Below are 20,250 nucleotides of genomic sequence, written 5' to 3' on the forward strand. Positions count from 1 at the left end.
TTAAAGCTCTATAAGCTTAAAAAAACTTACGGCGACAGATTGGGTACAAAAATGTAGTTTGATAACCACCAAAGAGCATGTAGTATAAATAAATTTAGTAGCAACGACTCTACTATCATCTAGCAGTGATATAAACTGTGTACTGTGTTGCAGTTAACAGTAATTTACTGACTGAAGCATGCCTTATCTTAGATCATAATGTTGGATCTTTTCATTTAATTTTACTTATCTTTCATTACGAGTACTCACGCTAAAGATATCATGATTGTTCGTTTGTTATCGTCGAGTTATATAATCTAATATCTTTGTAAACTTTATTGTATTGTTTAGAATTAGAACACTTAATTAAGTAGTATGATTAAGTACCATATTATATGACACTAGTCCAGCGGTTCCCGAATGGTGGTCCGCGGAACCCTGGGGTTCCGTGGAAAAGCCGCAAGGGTTCCGTAAAAAATATTATCCCACGTTTCGTGACCGACGTTGTTCGCTCGCACCGACTTGTTTACGCACAAGGGAGGGGCAGGGCGTGCGGGCGGAGTAGTACGGGGGTTCCGCTAGGAAAAGTATAATCAATTAGGGTTCCTTGGCAAAAAAAATGGGGAAACCCTGCACTAGTCACTGCCAACTGGCCAATCTGGACATTATTTGGGAAAGCCTATGTTCAGCAGTGGACACCGGACGTCCTGTGGCTGAAGTGATGATGATGAAACTAAAATTATAGTTCCCTTGATAATAATATTTAAGTGAATCTCTGACAGTGACAAAGAAAAATTGAAGACATTAACAGGTTGATGGTATAATCATAATTATCTGCCTAGGCGTCTGGCTGAGTTGCACCACCTAACTTTGACTGTAAATAAAACGATAACCGGTGTTTTTTGTATGGAGTTTGTCAGATTTTTGACGTTTGTCAAAGTTAAAGTAAGATGGTGCAACTCACCCTAACTATCGGGTTAACATGACCAGATCAAAAATGTCTTTATTTGTGTGGACTAAAGAGTTAAGTATGATGCAGGTGTAAAAAAAATAAAGAAAAAAATACAAAGGCAATTGTCAAAAACAAGTATTGGAAGAAAGCTAAAATATTACTAGACCAGAGAAACCGTGGATAATCATACTGCAATCATCATTTGCGCAGCTGGCAGATGGCTGTACACTGTACAGCATGTCAGCACTCAGCGTAAACTGTGTACCATAAGTAGTGGTAATAGGGTGTGGTTTTGCAACAAAAAAAATAGTGATGTACTGAAAGAGGTCACTAGGCAATCGAGTTTACCCTTAAAATAGGATAGACAAAGAAAGATTCGCTATCCGTAGACTACGTAATTTCTTCGTCATTTTCGTTGAATGTAAAAAGTAGAGGCATTATAAAATGTTCCATTCATATTAAAATCTCTCAAATTTTACAGTTAGGATAGTGGGAATCCAATTTTGCAACTTCAAACTTCTTGTGCTTTCTGCGCAACATGTGATAAATTGATCAACGGAATATTTATCATTCTTTATTTTAATAGTGATGTGCGTGTTCGACTAAACAACCTCTATAATTTGATTCAAGTTTATTAAAATTTAAATAATTGGAGTCCATTCATAGTTCTCTAAATCTAAGGGACCAGGTTATGATCCTTCGAAGATGGTTAATTTTTAAACCCCTTTTCTGATTAGTATTATGTATCTAACTCCCGTATTCAAAAACGATGCTTGCTTAAGTGAAGCAGCAAATCGAAAGCGCAGCGTTAAATAGAGCTCTGTGATTGGTTCATGTGTCACCCTGTGGTTCACGCGCACTGTGAGACCTCATAGTAATGTTTGTGAATACGGGCGTAAGAGGCAACATTAAGCATCTGGATGCAAGCAGCACAGGATCAGTCGCTGTGGAAATCCTTAGAAGAATCCTAAAGGTTCGGACAAACCAACGCGTGCAGCGATGGCGATGGCGATGGCGACCACTGCGCGTGCAAAAGTTGTTTCACACTGCCGCGACCGCGATGGCGATCACTGCGCGTGCAGGTTGTCACTGTCACCACAATTGTACGAATATTGTCACTTTCGCTTATTGTCAATCACGCCTATTCGGCAAAATGGAAACTGAATTAAATTATTTGTTTGAAGCTTTTGATGCAACAGTGGAAACACTTTTTCACTCAAGATTATTCAGGCGGCCATAATAATATATTATAGAATGAGACAGGATTACATGCGGTATAGGTAGTAGGTATTGGTTACTCATAACCAAGCTATATTTCTGGCTTCGTTTATAGTCCCTAGAGCCCTAACAATACCTTTTAATTAGATTTAAAGAAAGGTTTGATAGGAAGGAGACTGCACTAAGGCTTTCTTGGCCTCAGTGGGGGAAATGAAACACAACGCGGACGGATGATATCTGGTTTATTACTGTTATGCTATTGCTATATACAAGATTTACATAATGTACACAATTCAATGTGTCCAGTCCAATGTGCCGTCGGTGTAGAGTGCCTACGGTGCACGTTCGTTCAGGGTTCATGGGCCAGTCGGCTAGCATGTTGTAGGTCGCGGTCGATGCTGACGTGCTCGTACAGTATCCTTGTGGGCAAGTAAGATTATAACCAATTCATCTTTTTCCTTGAGGGAAAAAATTTGCCCCCATTACCTTTTACCACTGTCGTTCTTATCGTTAAATCGCTAAAAACTACACAGAACTCAACGCAACATCTATCAAAATCAATTTTCGTTTTCATTTTTGGTGCAACAGTCATCTTGACATTTACTTTTTTTAAGGCAAAGGAAATTACATTATGCACCCAAACCACAGAGTACATAATAGTCCAAATATCTTTTTTGTCTTTAATAATAACACAAAAATACAAAAAGACATCAGTTTTGGACAACTAGGTATTTCTATAGTCTTTTTCACCTAAGATGATCCGTATGACGTTTCGAGTTTGAAAGATTTAGAGATGTCACATAACTAAACCATAGCGATTTATCTATCGATTTTTTTTCGAAGAGTCAGTAAAACCTACTTTTAGAGAAATATTTTGTATAGGTGTTATTTAACAAAAAACATGTTTTTTTTAATTACAAATATTATTGTAACAATTTTTTATTGATAATACATGGTTCGTGTTCAAAAAAACTATTCCTAAAAAGTACTGGTTCTGTNTTATTTGCTAATAAAATACAAATATTTTTTCAAAAATATTCTGCATATGTAGTATGCGTAATATGGATAACCTTGAAGTGTCATACGGATCATCTTACGTGAAAAAGACTATAGTGGCACTAAATTAATGACTGAGACGTTTGATGACTTTAATTAGATTTTTATTTATGGCATACTTAGAATTGCTCTAGGGCCTTTGAGAAAGCTGCAGACATGTACATTCTTAATTATTTTGTTCTGCCGATAATATCCCAATTTTATTTATGAAGTTGAAGAAGCAGGTTCTCGAGAAAACTAGAATAATTTTTTTATTACATAAAAATAAATTCTGGTATTGATACTTTATTCTAAAACCTTTTTTATTATTCAAATAGGTCAGACTAGTGGTATGTTATGAATAATTCATTTTTGATTGTGTAAAAACTTTTTAACAGATCCTACTTACTATTTATTACATCGATTTTAAAAAACAGAAACGTCACAGTGACAAATGTCGCGATGGTCGCTGATCGCTGCGTGCAGACGCTGCATAGATCGCCGCGACCAATGACAGGACGCGTTGATGTGAACACATCGCTACAAATTCATACACGCTGTCTGGTCGCCATCGCCATCGTCATCGTGCACGCCGGCTGCACGCGTTGGTCTGGTCTAACCTTTAGTCTTTGTAGAAGTCTTTGTCCAGCAGTTGACGTTTAATGGTGGAAACAAAAGACAATGTCATTAGCACTAATCTTTGTCTAGTCACCCACATTACCCGAATCAACGAAAATAAGAAAGGCAATCATATATTCATTAACGTCTTTTGACAAGAACAACGAATTTTTTCTACAAAAAGTCGACTTTCATTCTGTAACTAGAAGTGCGAAGGATGGCATTGTAGGTATGAAGCTAAATTTCATGTAACTGCAATAAGTACAATTTTAAATTGTAACACAAATTTTAATAAAGCAGTGAATAATAAATGACATTTTCATTCAACTTCAGAATAAAAACATTCTCATTCAACTTCATTTGAAAGGGAGTTATAACGAAATAAATTTAATACGAGTAATTCAAGTCAAGCAATAGCACCAGAGGTTAAGTAAGATGTAGTTCAGGATGAGAAATACCTGCTCATGCCTAGTAACTAAACGTTTCACCTTCAGAGGTTTTCAGAACTGAAATCAAAACGTCTAAGAATAAAACCAAAATCCACGAAGATGAGAGAGACTCTTTAACCTTTAAACCACAGAATTAGATTATATCTACAGAATTAAATTACTTTTCCTTATCATCTAACGGCATTTTTTGCAGGCGCCAAGCATTTAACCTGCTGCGAATTACAAAAAATATGTGTCAGTCAGTCAGACTACAGATGATATCACTATAGACGTTAATATGATTAATAAAGCAGTGAATGGACTAGTTGGGTGATAATTAGCATTATTCATTAGATGTCCGAATGTGGGGCGAGATCTGATTACTGATTTGGATATTTTTTGACATTCGTAATGATGATGTACAGCTTTCTTATATTTTATCTTCGGACGCAGGTCGGCCGTAGTAAGGACGATCTGTTCAGATGGGGATTCTTGGATGGTTTTGTTCCCCAGTCGACGAATCACATGATGTTGTGCCCTGCGTGCCCAAACAACTGCACGCAGGAAGATTTAATGAAGGTTACTGACAACGCCACTCTTGTGGCGGAGTTTTGCGCTGCCACTGTGTAGGTTTGTTGTCGACACGACAAGAAGAAATATCATACTCGTATCTTTACTATTTTTTTGTCTATTAGAGTGTCTTTATCTGTCTGCTATCTATCTATCTGTGTCAGCTTTTGGGTTCCTCTTCGAACTTAATCTTCCTTTTCAACCTTCTACCGATTTCTTAGATGTTAAATTATACAGTACTCTCAAAGATTGTGTATGGTAAAGACTAATGTAAATTTTTCGCCAACTCAATTGATATTTTATTGACATTAAAAAGTACAAATACTTTTTTATACTCGACTGAAAACTATTGGGTTAAAAATGTGTGTTCTTTCTTAAAAGTTGTGTCTTAATTATCATTACGGTTTAATAATAATTGTGTCTACTCCCAAAAAACCGATGTGTTTTGGGTGACTGGTTTCTGCCTAAGATTATGACAGACAACTAATCCAAAGAGAAGCACATTACGATTTGGCAAAGCAGGTTTTGAATGGGTTTGGCAACAGCACATCATATAATATACTATATTATGGTCTATAATACCATCTGAAATGAGCATAATTATCTTTAAATCGCTAACCATTACGGTCATCGTGATACCGCCATATTTGACAGAGCCCGTTGCAAACTACGAAACTGAGCATTGCAATAAATTATCTCTAGTCAAGCAAAATATTTGATTCCAGCTTTAGATATTGTATCTGATCTTTGAATGGTCGATTAGACAAAGTAATACTACGGTTAATCTATATAAATTAACCGTATATAAGAACGGATTTTACGAAACTCCACCCCTAAGGGGGTAAAATATAGTACCTAGTTCAATATATTTCCATTTTAAATGCCCAAACAAATGTCAGGAAGTTTGTTCACATTTGACATAACATGAGCATTTTTATTTTGTTTTATTTTTGCTTCGAAACAAAATTTATTATTTCCTTTTTTGTCATTAACTCATTATTAACTTGCCAATGTAATAATAATTAGTTTATTTGTAATGAATTATTTAAATTAGAGTTTCCTGTTTATGTGTGCAAACTATTGATCCATAACTTTCATACATTTCTCCTTCCTATTTTCTATAAATAAACTCCATATAGCAAGTAAAATGAAGGTAAATTTTATTTAGTCTCAGTCTTGCCAGTGTCATGGTTTCGTTGCTTATTGACTTTGCACCACCTAACTTTAACCGTATCTATAACGATAACCGGTGTTTTTTGTATGGAGTTTGACAGATTTTTGACGTTTATCAAAGTTAAAGTAAGATGGTACAACCCAACTTAAGCAACTAGTAGCCTACTTGACTTTACTCAGAGATGGTTAACGATTGGCTGTGCTTTAATTGATGTCCAATTAGGCCAAGCAAGCTTTAAATTGGAACCCTCAAGGAAAACGCAAAATGGTCGCCCCAAACAAACTTGGCGGCGCACTGTAGCATACGAGACAAAAAAAATCGGCAAGACTTAGAGCGAGATCAAACGCGAAGCTCAAGACCGAACGCGATGGAGGACTGTTGTAGATGCCCTCTGCCCCATCTAAGGGACATAGGACATTAATGTCCGTTTTAACCATCAATACCTAATTTTTAAGTGACCCCTATGAAAACAATATTCCTGTTATGTGTTACCATAGGGGTCACTTAAAAAATCGGGATTGATGGTGAAAGCGGGCATTCAGATAAGCCAATTAGGACGAACCTTTTTCTTTATAAGTATTTTGATGATATCAGTATAGATTTCCTAAAGATCAGTCACACATCATAAGTACTTAAGTACTTATTTACTAACACTATGATCTGTATGTGGTCGAAATAAATAAATTTATTATTATTATTATAAGAAGCCCACATATAATAACCATGGAATCGCAATGCCGCTACTGCGTGCAAACCATTAACTTAACGGTGACTTAATCGAACTTCTTAACGGGCATTCCGTAAGGCACGTCACTTGAGTTCAACTTAATATGACTTTACTTATGATAGATATGAAATACCGGGTGTGATTTACGATTAAAATTAGGAACATTTTTTGCCTTGGAAATTATGCTAAAGGCAACCATTTGGGTCTTTTTGGTTGTTGTTATCTTCTTAAACCGTTACAATTTTTCTACAATGTGTAATTAAAGATGAAAACCATTCGTTTAGGATGTATTGTTTACATAAATTAATTATTTTTTTTCGTAATAGATGAATAACGGAAGATTGTCCAACAAAAATAGCAACGACCTTGGACTCTACCACAGATTTACCATACTCTACATCAGAGTCCCTTTGGTTTTTCAAAATTAGAACACAACTGTCAGTCAACACAACTTGCTAGCTCCAGATCAGCTGTTTTTGTGTGTCAATGGGTCAGTGACCTTTGCATCGGCAGACATGTAAGCATACACCCGCGAGCTTTACAAAAAACTGACAGCTCACCTTTACTTTCGATTGTTAATAAAACCGTGACTTTGAATATTTTAAATAGGCGGTGAACTAATAGTTCGGTACTTATGGGAACTGTATAAATGGATACTGTTAATTTGTTATAAAAAATTGTGCCGTGACATACTGACTGACAGACAGACAGGTTTTTCGGCGGTAGGATCTTAATTTCGATTTTTATTCATTTGAGCCAGTTCAGCTCAGTCCACTTTTTCTTCTTAGGGTAGACACTGTCTTATCACCCGTATTCACAAACATAACTATGAGGTCTCACAGTGCGCGTGGACGCACAGGGTCACACGTGGACCAATCATAGAGCTCTATTCAACGCTGTGCGTTCGATTTTCTGCTTCACTTAAGCAAGCATAGTTTGTGAATACGGTTGTATATTACAAAACAATTTAAGATCTAAAGATTGTATAGAAAAAAATATTTATCCTACGAAGCGGACATTATTATGTTAATGACATGACGTCATCATTCATCGATGTTTCTCAATTATCATTTCTCAATAAAACAAAATAATTGCGTGTGTCGTAATAAACATTGTGCCATCTAAAATAGATAAAATAAATGCTATTTTACAGCAAAAAATAACAGTTTTTGTGCTATTTTTGTATTTATAACACAACCAATATGACATTTATGTACAGCAAATATTATCTGAACGATATTTTATTATTCAGGATTTATATAAAAACACTTACAATATCATTAATGTTGCATTTAAAACAAGTAGATTTTCACATAAAAACATTTCATTTTTTTCACGGCTAATTAAATGAAATGTGATTGATATGTTATGTATTCTGTTATACGAGTAGAGACGAAGAAATAGTTTAAAACACCTACTCAGGCAATAAAGATACATGTTGGAAATGATATAAATAAATGATGAATGTTTTATTACCTCATCTACACTAATATTATAAAGAGGAAAACTTTGTTTAGTTGTAATGAATAGGCTCAAAACTACTGGACCGTTTTAAAAAATTTTTTCACCATTCGAAAGCTACATTATCCACGAGTAACATAGGCTAAATTTTATTTTGGAAAAAATATAGGGTTATGTTAAAATATGTAGATAATGTAGTCCATGCGCACGAAGCCGCGGGCGGAAAGCTAGTCTCTAATAAAGCAAAATTTGCGTTACGAATTTAGATATATTTTGAGATGTTTTAATGAATGATTCAGTCTTACTGCTTAGCTTAGGAATTCAACACTTACGAGTAGGACTTTGGATGATTATAATTATGGGACTATTCCCACATCTCGTTCCCTTCGCTGCAACTCCCTGTGTAGCCTACAGCTTGACCGCCTATAAAAATCCAACCAGTGAAGGTCAAGTTTGTCCCGGGGAAAGTTAAACGTTGGACCCGCGACGAAATTAATCAGAAGAACATAAGAGTTCGAAGTAAAGATTCGTCTTCCGCCCAGTAGTCCAGTAGAATTAGCTTTTAAATCGGAAATAATTCCTACAAAAGATTTTATTGTTTTAATGGCTTCATTGGTTGCCCATTAAGACTCTCCTAAGTTTTCGACTTCGATGGAGTTGTGCTTAAGTGGTGGGGGCCCCCCGAAAGAGGCATTTTTCGGTTTTCCGGTTATACCGCGTAAAGGACTTACCCNCCCAAAGATATTTGGGTTGGCACATTACGATTTGGCAAAGCAGGTTTTGAATGGGCTTGGCAACAGCACATCGTATAATATACTATATTATGGTCTATAATACCATCTGAAATGAGCAGAATTATCTTAAAATCGCTAACCATTACGGTCATCGTGATACCGCCACATTTGACAGAGCCCGTTGCAAACTACGAAACTGAGCATTGCAATAAATTATCTCTAGTCAAGCAAAATATTTGATTCCAGCTTTAGATATTGTATCTGATCTTTTGACGGTCGATTAGACAAAGTAATGCTACGGTTAATCTATATAAATTAACCGTATATAAGAACGGATTTTACGAAACTCCACCCCTAAGGGGGTAAAATATAGTACCTAGTTCAATATATTTCCTTTTTAAATGCCCAAACAAATGTCAGGAAGTTTGTTCACATTTGACATAACATGAGCATTATTATTTTGTTTTATTTTTACTTCCAAACAAAATTTATTATTTCTTTTTTTGTCATTAACTCATTATTAACTTGCCAATGTAATAATAATTAGTTTATTTGTAATGAATTATTTAAATTACAGTTTCCTGTTTATGTGTGCAAACTATTGATCCATAACTTTCATACATTCCTCCTTCCTATTTTCTATAAATTACTTCCTTATTAACACTATTTAGCAAGTAAAATTATGGTAATATTTTATTTAGTGTCAGTCTTTCTTGCCAGTGTCATGGTTTCGTTGCTACTCGTGACTTTAAGCAAGGAGTAGGTTCTTTAGTTGATAGCCAATTAGAACGTACGTTTTACTAATATTTATAAGTCTTTTGTCAGAATAGCCCTTAAGGAAAACGCAAACGCGGTCGCCCCTAACAAACTTGGCGGCGCACTGTAGCAGACGAGGCGAAGAAAATCGGCAAGACTTGGAGCACCTTGGAGCGAGATCAAACGCGAAGCTCAAGACCGAACGTGATAGAGGACTGTTCAGTTGTGGACGCCTTCTGCCCCATCTAGGGGACATAGGACACTAATGTCCGTTTTAACCATCAATACCTAATTTTTAAGTGACCCCTATGAAAACAATATTCCTGTTATGTGTTACCATAGGGGTCACTTAAAAATTCGGGATTGATGGTGAAAGCGGGCATTCAAATAAGTCAATTAGGACGAACCTTTTTCTTTATAAGTATTTTGATGATATCAGTATAGATTTCCTAAAGATCAGTCACACATCATAAGAAGCCCCATATAATAACCATGGAATCGCAATGCCGCTACTGCGTGCAAACCATTAAATTAACGGTGACTTAACCGATCTTCTTAACGGGCAGTTCACTTGAGTTCAACTTAATATGACTTTACTTATGATAGATATGAAATACCGGGTGTGATTTACGATTAAAATTAGGAACATTTTTTGCCTTGGAAATTATGCTAAAGGCAACCATTTGGGTCTTTTTGGTTGTTGTTATCCTTAAACCGTTACAATTTTTCTACAATGTGTAATTAAAGATGAAAACCATTCGTTTAGGATGTAGTGTTTACATAAATTAATTATTTTTTTTAGTAAAAGATGAATAACGGAAGATTGTCCAACAAAAATAGCAACGACCTTGGACTCTACCACAGATTTACCATACTCTACATCAGAGTCCCTTTGGTTTTTCAAAATTAGAACACAACTGTCAGTCAACACAACTTGCTAGCTCCAGATCAGCTGTTTTTGTGTGTCAATGGGTCAGTGACCTTTGCATCGGCAGACATGTAAGCATACACCCGCGAGCTTTACAAAAAACTGACAGCTCACCTTTACTTTCGATTGTTAATAAAACCGTGACTTTGAATATTTTAAATAGGCGGTGAACTAATAGTTTGGTACTTATGGGAACTGTATAAATGGATACTGTTAATTTGTTATAAAAAATTGTGCCGTGACATACTGACTGACAGACAGACAGGTTTTTCGGCGGTAGGATCTTAATTTCGATTTTTATTCATTTGAGCCAGTTCAGCTCAGTCTACTTTTTCTTCTTAGGGTAGACACTTACTTATTTCCTACTAAGTATCCAATGTTCTATCTCCCGTATTCACAAACATAACTATGAGGTCTCACAGTGCGCGTGGACGCACACGGTCACACGTGGACCAATCACAGAGCTCTATTCAACGTTGTGCGTTCGATTTTCTGCTTCACTTAAGCAAGCATCGTTTGTGAATACGGTTGTGTATGACAAAACAGCTAAAGATTGTATAGAAAAAAAATATTTATCCTACGAAGCGAACATAAAATGTTATAAATGACCATTGTTTCTCAATTATCATTTCTCAATAAAACAAAATAATTGCGTGTGTCGTAATAAACATTGTGGCATCTAAAATAGATAAAATAAATGCTATTTTACAGCAAATAATAACAGTTTCTGTGCAATTTTTGTATTTATAACACAACCAATATGACATTTATGTACAGCAAATATTATCTGAACGATATTTTATTATTCAGGATTTATTTAAAAGCACTTACAATATCATTAATGTTCATTTAAAACAAGTAGATCGTCACATAAAAACATTTAAATTTTTTCACGGCTTAATTAAATGAAATGTGATTGAAATGTTATATATTCTGTTATACGAGTAGAGACGAAGAAATAATATGTAGTTTAAAATATTCAGGCAATAAAAATACATGTTGGAAATGATTTAGATAAATGATGAATGTTTTAACTATTCATATTAACTACCTCATCTCTCATAAAGCAAAATTTAGTAAGTTAGATAATAATCGTATTTTGAGATATTTTATAATAGGGTAAACTGCCAGTCATTGGACACTTAAGAAAGTTATTTACTGAAATAAAAATAGCATTTCTATTTCAACAACTGAGAGATTCCGACTGATGGAGATAAAAGGGCGTTTTTTTAAGGAATAATTATTGTATTTGAAGGAATATTCATTTTAAGAAAATTCAAGGGTTGTTTTGTCCAATGTCTGGCAGCGTCCAATGACTGTCGGTTTAGCCTATCAATTATAATAAGTCCGATTTTCGTGATTCAGTCTTACTGCCTTAGCTTAGTAATTTAACACCTTAGGACTTTGGTTGATCATAATAAAGTTAATTACGAGACTATTCCCACATCTCATTCCCATCGCTGCAACTGCTTCACCGTTCGGCTACCGTGGCCTCATCTATACTAATATTATTAAGGGGTAAAGTTTGTGTGTTTGTATATTTTTATTTGTATTTTAAAAATTCTTTCACCAATAGAAAGCCACATTATTGCTGAGTGTCATAGGTTATAATATAAAAAAGCGAAAAATTCCACGCGGGCGAAGCCGCGGGCGGAAAGCTAGTCTTTAATACTTTGAATCAAGTTTTGTTCTAATTTAATAAATACAAGGAGAGGAAACTATAAAAAGGTTTTAATTTACTCCTATCTTCATCATGTTACAAAGTCTTTCCAGTTAAAAATAGAATTACTAGTCAGAAAGCACATGAGTCTATCCAATTTTGCTGCAAAATAGGTTTTAATACAACTGCATAAAGTGCTATAGTGTTTACATTGATGTGTTTCTGATGTAGGGGAGAACGAGGAGAGTTGAGACATTGACGATTTTTTGGAACTTATCAACTATCAGCGAGCTCGCAACAGCACGTATTTGTTAGCTCGAGACTTGAACTAAAAAGCGCGCACTGTTACGAGCTCGCTAGTAGTTAATAAGTTCCAAAAAATCGTCAATATCACAACTCTCCTCGGTCTCCCCTACGCTATAATCTAAAAATAATGGCGCATGTGAGAGCAGCTACGAGTATAAAAATAGCATAGTATTTTCCCTTAAGGCTCTATATGTCAGCTTTATTATCTCTATTATAACTGTCACCGGCTGCTATTTTTAAATTGCTATACAGGGTGTACTGCAAACTAGTACCCTGGAAACTACCATCATCATACCTAAGTCGGTCAACACAATACTGTGATGACATCAAACGTTAAACATACATCTGTTTCCGCAATTTATTACACCGATCTTGTCGCAACAAGGAAAAATTTCCGTGCTTTTAAGCGATTTTGGGAAAAATATTATTGGCAGGTAGCTAATTGCTCATAAGATAGGCCCTTAATTGATATTTATTGTTCGTGGTACATATCTTTTCTTAAAGGTTATTAATCCTTTGTTTGTCACCGCTTTGCAATGGAGGGAAGTCGAACCTTAATTTGATTTGATTTGATTCGAACTCCTATGTTCTTCTGATTAATTTCGTTGCGTGTCCAATGACAGTTTAACTTTCCCCCGGGACAAACTTAACCTTCATTGGATGGGTTTATATGGCTGTAGATCCTGGCTACACAGGAGTTGCAGTGGTGGGAACGAGAGGTGGGGATAGTCCCGTTAATACTGTAATTATGTCACAGGATTCCAGGTGAAGATCGCTTTCACCTTGGGCTTGATTATCACTTTAAATATAAAACTATCACGATATCAAACACACCCTGTATTGACCTGTAGCACATCCCGTTTCCCCTTATGCGTGAACGTAATTTCTTACTTAATGCCATCTAGTGTAATAAGTTCATTAGACGTTCGATTTGAAAATAAATGCTTTACGAGTATATTATTGTACTGATCAAACGTGTAACGTTTATGGAGATTCTATTTAGAATAGAATTATGTCATTATCACTTTAAATTGCTTGGTAGAGTTTATTTAGCGAAGTAATAAATTATAGCCAGTTTATAGGCGTTTATCTTTACGACAGACTCGTTTTTGCCACCAGTGCGGCGCCACTGTAGTTTTATAAATAGCAAAAAGTATAAGCTCGTAAAATGAAGAGACAATAACTCTAGAGGTATGGTTTGTTTTTATTTAAAACTAGCTGACCCGGCGAACTTTGTTCCGCCTTAATGGCAATAAATAAGCAGACTTTTTTTAATTTCGAACGGGATAAAAAGTATCCTATGTCCTTCTCCTGGCTCTAAACTACCTCCCTGACAATTTTCAGCTAAATCGGTTCAGCCGTTCTTGAGTTATAAGCGAAGTAACTAACACGACTTTCTTTTATATATATAGAAATATAATCATTCGATCAAAATAATGTACTACTTAACCAGACAAAACTTAGAACATTAAAATAAATTAAATCTATTATTGTTTTAAAGCACAAAAATGACAGGAAAGTAATGAATACAAGGATTAAACAAGACATTCATTGTTTAAATTAAGCAATTATAGAGAAAAAATAAATTACTTTCGGTTCAATATGACACCAATTATTTGTAAAATAAATTAGTAGCGAATAACTTTTAAAAGTAAAACTATATTATGAAATCTCATGCATCAATTTCGAAGTGACGAGCGAAAGTAGTAAATTCATTTTGTTTACATCTCCGCGGTTGACTTGTTGACACGAAAAAAATCGCGAAAATATAAAATGAAACACAAGTCAACACAGTCACTAATTGTACATATTGATTTATGAATTGTCGATACTGTACAACATGTTTGGCTTTTAAAATAATATGTTACGGAATTTAGCTAATAAATGACAGCTAATTTAATTGCTCAAAATTGATGAATGAACTAACAAAAGACAACCCAGCAATGTTATAAATGATGTTCATTTGTTTTAGAACATTTTAAAAAGAGTTTTTAAACAAATGACGAGCATTTTTCTTCCCGCCAAAACGTCATTAACACTTTTTAATCACTCAAAAGAGTATTCATCCAAAACAGCAATCTGGCCGGTGGGAAAAATAAAAATAAAAATAAAAAGTTAATGACGACAGACGGCAGATGAAAAAAATGGCCAGACAAAGAGCGAAGGACAATGATAGTTGAAGCAGACCGTGAACTCCACAACTGTATAGTGCACCGTTTGGTTAAACTTTTTAAATACTGTGCGTTTGTTTTTATTTTCATTTTTACGCAAAGGGCATTAATTTGTTTTTTTTTTGTTTTCCGTCTTATTTTTTTTTATTTTTTTTCCGCTTAGTTATTTACTTACCGTGGTTTCACTGGCGCGAGTTTATCTGTTATAGAAAAACGTTATAGAGCGCGTGTCTCTCTAATAAATATAACCGCTGTAAAAACTACGCAATGTTTTTTTCTGGATCTGAAAGTATCTGTTTACCTCTAATAGATCATCAAGTAGACAGGCAGAGTTATTTTCGCACTAATATTACTTAGATTAAAAGAAATACTTCCAATTAGAGATGTTATGGATATCCGTATCTAACCGTAACCGAAACTTTCGGATATCCAAATTAAAAAATATCCGAAACCGTAACCGTAACCGATTCAAAAGTTTCGGATAGTTTCGGATGTAGGCAGATTAAATTGTTTTTTATAGCATTATAATGTAAAGGCGTAACAGCCTGATTTATCTCTTTATTGCCATCTAGTATCAATTTTGTTTTCTTTTATTAATTTTTATTCGATGTTAAGTGTGCGGCCATGAATGAACCTTATTGGACAACTATTGCAAATTACATTCTAAAGCACAGATATCCGTAACCGTAACCGAAACTTTCTGATATCCGAAATAAAAAAAATATCCATAACCGAAACCGGTATAATATTATTATTCCTATATCCATAACATCCCTATTTCCAATAGCAGACAATAATAATAACAGACAATTTCACGCTCTCTAATATCTACGGTGTTAAGGATATAACTATCTCTCTCTTATGTATTTTTGTAAGAAAACAAACAAAAAACGATATATTTATTGCATTATTGATCTAGCTCCAGTAAATCAACGTAATAATCACCTCCAGCTGTAACATGACGTCACTAGTCATTAACCCTGCGCTTACGCACTGACGTCACCATCAAGCTTAACACTGTGGCATCTTATGTAGGTTGTAATCATAATAAATAATAATAACTTTATTTATTACTCTCTTTACAAAAAATACATAAAGTCACAATTGTAATAGTGGCTACTTTTCAACAAAAATGTGTAGACTTATTATTATGTGCTGTCTACTGTACTATGACCTGAGAACACAGGCACTTTTATTAGACAACTAGCGGCCGCCCGCGACTTCGTACGCGTGGATCCCGTTTTACCCCCTTAGGGGTGGAATTTCGTTAAATACTTTTTTAGCGGATGCCTACGTCATAACATCTACCTGCATGCCAAATTTCAGCCCGATCCGTCCAGTGGTTTGGGCTGTGCGTTGATAGATCACTATGTCAGTCAGTCAGTCACCTTTGAGTTAAATATATTTAGATAGAACCTTATTAGATTTGGATAAGATACCACAATGTTAAGTATGACGCACTATCGTCTGGTTCAGTCTGAGTCTCATACAGGCACATTTTTGAACAATTTTGTCGGTACAAAGGTTTTTGCAAGACCAATTAATAGACGTTCTGAAAATTTCTTCAACATCATGTGGGTTGGTGTAATTTTGATGTAATGATATTCTTACGGTGTTCTATGAGGTTTTAAAAAGATAAAAACAAAATATATTGTATACAAGAAGACAGCAAAATATGTGGCTTGATAGTGTCGTTACTACAAGAACTTTTAGTGAAACGACTGAGCCGCATGATAATATTTTCACTAAGTCTGAGTTGCACCAACATACTTTAACCGTAACATTAACAATAACTGGTGCTTTTTGTATGGAGTTTGACTGATTTTGACGTTTGTTAAAGTCAAAGTAAGATGGTGCAACTTAGCCTAAGGGTGTTGAGTTTGTGAAGTTAAGGTTTGTAGAGTTAGAAGCTCGGCTCTCTACATAGATCAAACTTTTTCACAATGTAAGCCATTATATCGCTATGACTTCATTGATGAAATTACAGGGCAGATATGTACCATCCTAGACTGCATCTCACTTAACACCAGGTGCGCTTGCGGTCAAATACCTGCCCTGCATAAAAAAAATATTGACCCAGACCAAAATACGACGTTATCCTATTACATAAAATTAAAATAGCTAATATTCACCTATAAATAACTCAAATGCAAATACTCATACAAACATTTGCCAATTGCGGGACTCGAAACCGCAACCTAGTTTGTGGTCCCGTCCAAACCAGACCAACTCAATAAAACTAAACGAACATTTTGTAAAACCAAAACCGTTTCAAATCAAATTAATTGAATTACAACTATAAATAACGCTGAACTTTCACCGACATTAAAAAACAAACTCATTCATCACACATAAAGAAAAACCACCGTAACTCGTTCAAATGGGATCCATCATACATCAATCATACAAATCAAAGCTTGATAAATCACCACAGAACCAACTAAAAAAACCTTTCCGATAATGGTCTAGATAACCGGCATACCATTCAACGCCTCAAGAATACCATGGCTAGTGATGCTCCTGGATAGTCTGGCGATGGAAATATCGATGGGGAAAATATCGACTTCGATGACATTTCGATTAACCTTACATAGAAAGGAAGTGCAACGCGAACGTCTCAAATCAAACTGATACTCAAAAATTAGAATTTCATTGAATCAAAAATTATAATTATAGAAACCTAGGACAAATTTTGTCACAAAATGGTTTTGAATCTATATACGAAATAATGAAAACGTAGTTAATCTAAGAAATAATCAATAGCACATAACATCGTAACCTCAGTTACAATACGAGTAAGCAGATAATATTAGTACAAATTGTAGACAGTTATAACGAAACTGATAACTAGAAAAGGCGAGGAAGCACAAGAACAATAAATATCGAGTTAACACTTCCAAATACCGATAACGTTGCAAATTATCACAACCGTGGGCATATTTAACGCTATTAACGTCAACTTGTATCGATATGTCCATTATCTCCATTTCGGCATCTCTAGCGATGGTGTATTTCAATATAGTATGGCATGTGCCATCCATTTATAGAAACCGACCAGCGTTAATAGAGCTCTTGGTATTCGAATAACTGAGCATGCTGCGTTTAAAAATGAAGGTAAGGTAGACGGTAGGGGGTCCAGGAAGGTTTGGTCGGTTTCGTCTGATATAAAGCATGGTATTGTTGTCAGGATTCCTGGGAGACTTATTGCCAATATTGGAGATAAACCCTTAAGTGGGATAGATCGTGAATGCTAAGTAATGGAAATAGAATGTCGTGATAATAGCGGAGTTTATTATTAAGGTGTTTACGGAGGGTGTTGTTGGGGAATGTGATAATTTATATTTTTATTTGTAAGCTCAATGACAATTTTACTAGCAAGAGTGGAAGAACAATGGCCAAAACCCTCGCCAACTAGACTTAGGCCTATGAAATATAGTACATAAAGTACATGATAACTAAAAATATATAGACTGCATCCCACTTAACATCAGGTGCGATTGTGGTCAAATACCTGCCTTGTTATGCATTAAAAAAAATATAACGAGTCTAACAATACACCTAACAATGATTGCTTTAAAAAGAAAAAAGCTATATCAAATATTGTCAAATTGGACTATCGTCAGAAAACCCACCGAGTTACTATGAGGTCGAACACCTCTGTAATGAAAAATTACAACTATTCAGAAAAAAAGAACATTATCCAACAAATTTTAATTGACCGTCAAGAAAAAATACGGAATGCCTAACCAAAAGCCAAAGACCCTAAAGCTATGCAAAATAATTAGCAATTTTAGCAAAGAAAATCAAATCCAAATACTTGAGCTTGGATAATTTTATAACAATGTAATAAATGACCACCATAAAACGCGAGTTACGCAAAATAATTCAGCAAGGGCTTTATAAGCACCACTAATTCGTATACAGCAAAAGTTATGACTGGTTTCCAGAGACAGCCAATTTGCTCGGACTTTCCTGAAGCTAATAAAAATTTTAAGTGCACGAGATATTATGAATCATAAATGTAATTATTCGTATATTGAAGGCCACAAAAGCAAGGCAGTAAAATACCTAAGTGCCTCAACATTACGAGCTTCTGAGAAAGCGTTAAACGAATTTCGCTTATAAGCTCATAAGCATAACGACGGATCGTCAGATGTTGACATTGACAGTTTTCATAAAGGTAATTGTGAAAAAAGACAAAAATGTGCGCTATAAATATTTTATAGCGTCGGTGTAGAAAAGCTGCACTCGACAATGTGGAATGGGNGAATGGGAGTAGGCTTAATATAGAAATATCAAGGTGCAGTTTTGCAAAGGAGAATCGATAGGTATTACCGAAAAAATTATAAAATCGTTTTGAATCTGAATTACAAATCTATCAAAAAGACCCATCGTCACCGAAGATCATAATCTATCCAAAAAGTCCATCAAAATAGTTCCGATTACCTTTGACAAATAGGAATCGATTATAAATCTTAGAGCCGGCTCTAACCCGAGTTGTTGCAGCCCACACAGTCTAATGGAAGCAGGTTTCGAATTAATCGATACCATCGATAGGCGTATCGATTACTCGACACGCAATCAATCATCCGGCAACACTACAGATGTCACAGTGTTGTTGGTTGTTAACCGCATTCAAGTTCAAGTTGCATTAAGTTCCTACTGTTGTTTGGAAGGCAGGTCAAGCTTATACCGTGGAACCTTATTTATATTGGCAATAAGTGTGATTTTGCACCAAAAATGGATAGTCTGATTAGCTGTAACCAAGTGACATAATGAGGCCCAGATGAGAAATGCCAAGATTATAAACGAATGGGATTATCTTCGCATAATTTATAGACCAAACATGTTCCTAGTACAGATTTGATGGCCATGTAATGTAATAACAGTTGGGCGATCATTTGTTACTTGTTTTTATTTCATTCCTAATGGATTGGCTATTTAAATGTACCGTAAAGCTGTTTTCCATTTGAGGAATAATTACCTTACAAGACCTACTTAATCTAGCTGTGTGAGTTAATATTTGCGATGAATTTTAACTAATATTAAAATTTAATCGATTCAATACATTAAGTTATCAAAATTATGATTGGGAAAAGCTAAGAGAAGCATAATTATATTTATTTAGATCACTAACCGCATCTTCTTTTAAGACTATTTATTATCATTATCATTTAAAGAAAAAACCATTATCTAAAAAATTTCAAAGCGAATACACGCACGCTCTCAGAAAAAGCTTGCTCCACGATCATTGGAGCATTTAGTTGTTTTATAAAATAGTTTTCCTTCGTTTTAGATATTGCTATTATCGAAATACGGCACGCCCTTACCCATTCGGCCCTTTTTAACTCCGCACTAAACTCCAATTAAAATCTAGAAGTTACTATTAACATTGAATATTCACAGAGCAATTATCTTATAAATAACAGTAGCAGTTAGTGTTTTTGCATGACTGTTTTCGCTTTTTTCTAATTTTGCGAGTTAAAAGAGTAAATTGCAGCATTCTTGGGTTTGCTTCAAAATTATATGCTTG

This window comes from Ostrinia furnacalis, unplaced genomic scaffold (assembly GCF_004193835.3).
Source record: "Ostrinia furnacalis isolate ACB-3 unplaced genomic scaffold, ASM419383v2 OfSCF0477, whole genome shotgun sequence".
NCBI lineage: Eukaryota > Metazoa > Arthropoda > Insecta > Lepidoptera > Crambidae > Ostrinia > Ostrinia furnacalis.